Genomic DNA, 6,000 nt, shown 5'->3' on the forward strand with positions numbered 1-6,000 from the left:
TCAAGTAGTTTAAAATTACGGTACGTTACACCCTGGACTAGGCTGATTGCTTCTTTGTAAGCTGATATGCAATAAGCGTGCTTTTTCTTTTATCTCTTGTTTTCCACTCTCGTAGTATTCTTGTACTTATCTTCATCTTCTATTTATAGGCGCTAAGCTTGATCATACAGTGAGACTCAATTATTGTATCTGTTGCATTTTGAATATGTTCCTCGAAATGTGTCTGTACTTTCCAACAGCCATTCTGGAACGTTTAGTTTTTAAACATTGATGCAACGTCTATTATTTTCCTTTGACTGGACAAATGCTCTTGTACCTTTGTGCATAGCTGGATCCCATTGAATAAGCTTATCGTGTTCTACAACTGATTGGTTCTAACTGATGCTTTGAACTGGTCATCTGAACTGATCTTCAGTTGGGTTAGTGAAATCAGTTGACTCGTCATTAAACTGATTTCACTCTTCAGTTTGATCTGGTCAGCTGGGCTTCTCATCAGTTGAGCTCTTCATCAGCTGGCCGGGCTATTGAAGGTCTTCTGCTGAGACACCTATCAGCTGGACAATCAATTGAACTAGTTTACGATTCATCAGTTGGTACTTTCATTTTGCATTCTTTGATTGCTTCAATTTTGGCTCGATAATTGATCAGTTCGAGTCCTGATCAGTTTCAGTTTCTGCGCACTTAAGTAAATCAATAGTAACAAAATAACAAGTTTTGTTAACATCAAAATCAATATTACGAACATGAAATGTTCCAACAATCTCCCCATTTTTGAAGATTACAAAACTTGAACAGTTAAAGCTATTTAGAATAAATTTCAACAGTTAATAATTCGCCACCTTTGTGAGAATAAAAAACGTTTAAAAACATTAAAGTGAATAAAAGAACTTTTAGTTCGAGGGATAGCAGAAAGAAAAGCTCATCCTCAACAATTGAATAAAACGATTTGAAAACAATTTTTCAGTGTGAGAGATAGCAAATTTAAAATCAGTTTTAAATAATAGCTTCCTCTCTAGAACTGAATAAAAAAATCATCCTCAAAAATATTATTGTTGCGTGATTTTAAAAAGAATTTTAAGCAATAAACATTCAAACAGTTACTGAATAAAAAAATCATCCTCAAAAATATTATTGTTGCGTGATTTTAAAAAGGAAGTTTAAGCAATAAACATTCAAATAGTTATGGCAACATATAAACTGGAAAAATCAGTTCAGTTACATGCAAACTAACTTGATACACATGATGTTAATTTAATCCATTACGCGTCCCTTGTATTAATATAAAGCACACCATTTTATAAAATATAAAGCACACCATTTGATAAAATATCACTACACTTAGCAAATATCAAATAACATCAAGTATCAGTCAGTTTATATAAAATAGAACTGAGTGTACCGACAATTGGTCACCTAGACTGCTTGGAATTCTACATCGATTTTGAGTTTTTTTCCATATGAACAGCTAATTACCTTGGACTTGATCTCTGTTGAAACGTCCACTACTCGTTTTCTTAAAAAGTTATAATTTTTTTTTCCTTTAAACTCTCATAATCTCGCCGAATAAATGAAATATTTTTGACACCGTTTTTTTGAAAAATAAAAGGACCAACTATTATTTAAAAATCAAAGGAAATAATTTGTATCGTAAAATCATCCAATTTGTACCAAACCTAAAAGCAATATTTGAAAATTATAGCCCATACTATCAACCTCTTAAAAACCACTCAAAGCATAAATAAATAGTTTTAAAATCTTTAATATAAATCATAAACTTAAGTGCGAAAAAATAGAAGCGCTGGTCCTCGGGTCATGTGTACCTCCAGTCCAGCAAAGTCAACCATAAAGACCTCTCATATCATTATTTTCAAACTCACATGCATCAATCACATCTAGTGAGTCTAAGACTCAACACAACATATTCTAATAAAACAAAATCTATAAATTTATTTTATAAAACATTTAAATATGTACAATTTTTATGTTTATCACAACCCCAACCAGCTTATTGCTACTCCTTAGCAATTTAAATGTTAATAGCAATACAAAACATATTGATTAATTTAAACAAAAATGTAATCGGAACTATCCAAGTGTTTAAATTAAATTGGAAAACTGTCAAAATTATATCAAGATCATCATAATTATAATTTATGAAATAATCTAAGCTGGTCAATTCAAAGCTTATTTTCAGGTAATTAAATGTACTTGGCCTTCAGAAATTTTTAGTAAGAGTCTCAACTCCATATTCTCACAGGTTAATAAATGTTTTGATTCATGGGAACGATTTATCTCATGGAGTTGAAATACAGATAAATTCTCAGGAAAATGGTTTACAGAATGCAGACTGACAAACAAGCCAAATTAATCAAAAGATAGGAAATCCATTGATTCAAAATCTAGTTATTCTTATAACATCTCGGAATCAGATCAAGTTTATGCTTCTTGACCACATGTTTATTTATTTTTTACAACTCTTTCTATTTTTTTCTTTTTTTTTTCTTCTTTTTTTTATGAGAGATAAATGGGTCGTAGCATATAACTTTAAAATTACATAGATCTTCAAAATCTGTCCTTTTTTTTCTTTTTTTTTTCTTCAGGAAATATCATTTTTTTTACAAAATAAGAACTCAAGATCTAAACAATAAATAGCCTCTCTAATGATCAATAAAGGCTCGCAAGCTGTTTTTTCATTCTTCTCTACTCACTCACAAAATATGTGTGGGTATAAAAATTTTAGGCACTCTTATCAGGTATATCTTGGGCCATATACTTTAATAACTGATTTTATCAGAATGGTTAATCACTCAAAAAGATTTCATAAATCATATTTTTATATTGATCAGAATATTAAAAATGAATTTTTTTTTCAAAAAAAAAATTTAAACATCCTTATATAGATTAATACATTTTCTAATTTAAACCTTTCAAAAATGTAATGTATGATATTTTTGCAAAAATTACTAAGATACAAACAATAATCATGGTTTAATTTTAAAATAATATTTTTAAAAAATATATATATATATTTTTAAATAAGTTATTTTTTATTTTTTTTAATTTTTTTTTGTTTTTTTTTAAGTTTGTTCTCCACTCAATCAGAATATGACATTGTCCCTAACGTCAAAATAAATATTAATAAAGAGTACATAATGAAAGAGATATCACCTGGAATTTTATTGAAGATAACAAACTGAAAAAAACACAAACCAATCCACGGCTTTTGAATCAATGATCAAACTTTCATTTCTTACTGCTTGATTGCGACCAATTGATCTTTGTTATCAATGGATCAGGCTTATGAACAAACGCTTACAAATTATCAATTAATTGGTCGGCAGTCGAGGCAGAGATGAGCATCCGTCGTGAATTTTCTAAAATAAAATTATGTTCCACAGCTTTATCAAGAATGTCAACAAACTGTCATAATAATTATTGATATTTAACAAGCCCGTAGGTTTATTATGGATATTAAGTTGTGCCCAAGAAACAGTGTGAAAAATTTCTTCTAATGTACCAAAACCACCAGGTAGTGTGATAAAAGCATCAGAATTTTCAATCATTATGGTGATTCTTTCATACATAGCAGAAACTTTTAATTCATCCCCAATCGTAACACCTGTAATATTTCCTTCAGCTAAGGCTATAGGAATAATACCCAAAATCTGAGTACCTCCAAGATGAGCCTATGTTGAAACATATCTCATTAATCCAATATTACCTCTCCCATATACCAAGTGAATTTTTCTCTCAGCCAATATCTTTCCAAGATTATTCGCTGCTTCTACAAACATTTCATTTTTTCCAGGACTCGACCCAAAAAATACACTAATATTTTTCAATGTTTGTATAGAGAATCCAGCCATGTTTTACTTTTTTTTTGGTAATTTTCCTCTGGTTTTACGTCTAGAAACGACTTCAACACCTTCTATGAGTCGAGGATATGCTTCCCATCCAATTTTCTTATAAATTGGCAAACATGGTCTTTTTTAGTCGGATTCCCAAGACTATTAAGATGACGCTCATCTTGGAATTGTTTCAATAAATGGAGAAGTTCAATATGCACGTGTCCACTAGAATGCGTCTCAAGAGTCAATAAGATGTTATCTAAGGACTTCTTACTCAGCCCATTCTTAATGAAACAAATTTTATCTTTTTAGTTATTGGAAACACATCCCAAAGATTTGCATCGTTTGTCACAAGTCCATCTTGCACACTTATGACAAACACCTAACCTTTTGGCCCTTCGTTTTTTCGCATAAGTGCTTTTTCCCTAATCCAGACAAATACCGAATGAGCAATGATTGTGGAACTTCTCCTCCTAATCGGACCTTAGCTTTTATTACAATACGAATATCTTCTAGAATTTTTTTTTTTTTGCATTAGCAATCTCATTCTTTCACACTTACCTACATAAAATTTTCTTAGAACATTTTCAGAAACAGAAGAAAAATATTTACAAATTTTTGAGAGAATTTCATCCATTTTGAAAAGAAAAGAAATGGTTTTTTTTTTATTTTGTATCAGCAATTTTGGGAAACTGTTTTAACCGACTATTAGAGTCACGGAGTACCGTTATCCGCCACTAAACCGGGAAAATAAAAAGATTAAGGAAACCTCAAATAAAAACAAAAAAAATAAATACAACAGAAAAAAATCAAGGATCGGAAAGGGAAATAAACTCCTCTTGAAAGATTTCATTTTTTAAAAATAGTTTAAGCCTTTGTCCATTTACTTTAAAAACATCACTATTTTTAGGATTTTCAATGTCTACAGCTCCATAAGAATACACATGCTTTACAACATATGGGCCTGTCCATCATCGTAATTTTCCTGGGAATATATGAAGTCGAGAATTATAAAGCAAATTTTTTTACCAAACTCAAATGATTTTCTAAGAATTATTCTATCATGAAATGATTTGATTTTTTGCTTTATAAATCCTTGAATTCTCATACGCGTCATTTCTAAGTTTCATCAAATTTATTAAGTTGCAATTTGCGCAATTTGTTTGCATCATCTATGCTTGAATTAAAACTTTTGATCGCCCAATAAGCTTTATATTCCAATTCCACAGGCAAATGACAATGTTTTCCGTAAACCAACCTACAGGGAGACATATTCAATGATGTTTTAAAAGCTGTTCGATATGCCCAAAGTGCAACATTAAGTCGCAGAGATCAATCTTTTCTATTGGGTTAACAGTTTTTTCCAAAATGTGCTTTTTCTCCCTATTAGCTAATTCAACTTGTGCATTTGTTTGAGCATAATAATGAGTAGTTACTTTGTGAGTAATACCATATTTTTTCATTAATGAAGCAAATGGTTTATTAACAAAGTGAGTTCCCTCATCTTATCATGGCTCGTGGAATTCCAAATGTACTAAAATATTTTCTTTCAAAAATTTGATGACGATTTTATGATCATTTGTTCGACATTGAATTGCCTCTATCCATTTGGAAACTTAATCAACTACAAATAAAATATACAAGTATCCAAACGACAGTGGAAAAGGTCTCATAAAATCAATTCCTCAACAGTCAAAGATTTCAATTTCAATGATAGGATTCAAAGGCATCATGTTTCTTTTTGAAATCGCACCCGATTTTTGACAATTTTCACAGATCTTGTAGATTTCGTTGATGCCTTTAAACAAAGTGCGCCAATAAAATCCACACTGCAAGATTTTTGCAGCCGTTTTCTTTGAATAAAAATGTCCTCCGCATGCTTCTGAATAACAAAATTTAATGACATTACTTACCTCATTGTCAGGTATGCAGCGTCGAAAAATTTGATCTGGACAATACTTGAACAGATACGGATCATCCCAATATAAGTTTTTTACCTCATTCAAAAATTTTCTTTTATCTTGCGAACTCCATTGCGGTGGCATTTTTCCTGTCACAAGAAAATTTAATATGTTATCAACCCAAGGTGTAGTAGTAACTGAAAATAGATGTTCATCATGAAAATTATCGTTAATTGGTGTCATTTCACAAG

This window comes from Primulina tabacum, chromosome 15, assembly GCF_025594145.1.
Source record: "Primulina tabacum isolate GXHZ01 chromosome 15, ASM2559414v2, whole genome shotgun sequence".
NCBI lineage: Eukaryota > Viridiplantae > Streptophyta > Magnoliopsida > Lamiales > Gesneriaceae > Primulina > Primulina tabacum.